This window comes from Marmota monax, unplaced genomic scaffold, assembly GCF_021218885.2.
Source record: "Marmota monax isolate L192 unplaced genomic scaffold, Marmota_monax_Labrador192_F-V1.1 WCK01_AAM20220418_F8-fsc00253, whole genome shotgun sequence".
Classification (NCBI taxonomy): domain Eukaryota; kingdom Metazoa; phylum Chordata; class Mammalia; order Rodentia; family Sciuridae; genus Marmota; species Marmota monax.
In genome coordinates, this window is record NW_026695237.1 from 2482766 (window position 1) to 2484168 (window position 1403).

Genomic DNA, 1403 nt, shown 5'->3' on the forward strand with positions numbered 1-1403 from the left:
TTTGTTTCTATTGGTTTGAAGTAGGCTAACCATTGCCAAAGAACAAATAAAGGAAATTATATAGGCATGTTCTCCTAAAATGCCACTTCCTTTGTGAAGCTGTCTTGATTCTTTGCTGAACTTCACTTTCTTTTTTATTATAGTTTTATGTTTTACATTTAAATTCATTATTTGTTTTTTTTTTAATTTCAATTTTTTCTTTAATAGAAGTGAGTTGTGTACATGGAGGTTAAAATACTTCATAGACAAGGGAAAAAACTGCACTAGAACCAACTTATTCATTATCATCATCATCTTCCTTTTCCTCCTCATCCTCATCTTCTTCCTCATCTTTCTCCTCTTCCTTCTTTTTCTTGCTTTTTTCATCCTTGACAACCCCCCCCCCCCCTTTTTTTCTGCATCAGGTTTTCCTTTAGCTCGACAGGCAGCAATATTCTTTTTGTATTTTTCCTTCGGCTTAGCAGCTTTCTTTTCATAAGGCTGCTTAGCATCTGCAGCAATGTTATTCTACCTCTCTCCCAGTTTCTTTGCAACATCACCAATAGATAGGTCAGGATTTTCTCCTTTGATTTTTGGGTGATACTCAGAACAGAACAAGAAGAAAGCCGATGGAGGCCTCTTGGGTGCATTGGGATCCTTGAACTTTGTTTTTGTTTCCCCTTTAGGAGGGATATAAGTTTTCATTTCTCTTTCAAAATGGGCCTTGTCTGCCTTTGCCATGTCTTCAAATTTCCCCCCTTTCTCTTTAGCAGACATGGTCTTCCACCTCTCTGAGTACTTCTTAGAAAGCTCTAAGAAGTTGACTGAAGCATTTGGGTGCTGCTTCTTATGCTCCTCCCAGGAAGTTTGCACAAAGAATGCATATGATGACATTTTGCCTCTCAGCTTGTTAGTGTCTCCTTTGCCCAGGTTTAATTATTCTTCAAAGTTGCCCAGTGCCTGTGGAGCTCTCACTTGCTGTCTCTATGGAACTCAATGTACTGCAATGGCTGTAAGAGTGAGAGCCACACACTATCTCGGCTCTGTAACATTCCCATGATCCATTTTATGTTAATATTTGTACATGGTGTGAGTTTTAGCATGAGGTTCTTTTTTTTCTCCTTTCCTTCCTCTGTTCCTTTCTTTTTCTCTCCTTCTGCCTGGGACATCCTCTTGTTCTTACATTATTGAAAAGACTATCCTTCCTCCATTAAATTGACTTTCCTTTTCTTTAAAATGAAGGGATTGAATTGGTAATAAATGAAATCTCTGCTTCCTTACAGCTTTATGAATCCTTTTAATCCATTTATGCTGATATGCATTTCATTTAAGCAAAACTATTCTTCATATCATACATATGCAAAGAAGGTCATCTAAGGTGGGGTTGTGCCTCAGTGGTAGAGCACTTACCTGGCACGTTCGAG

At 38.2% G+C, this 1403-nt stretch overlaps 1 pseudogene; it reads right to left on the minus strand.

Annotated features, from left to right (window-relative positions):
- Positions 1-274: 274 nt before the first annotated feature.
- Positions 275-915, minus strand: LOC124089456 (high mobility group protein B1-like; annotated as a pseudogene).
- Between the last annotated feature and the right edge of the window lie 488 nt (positions 916-1403).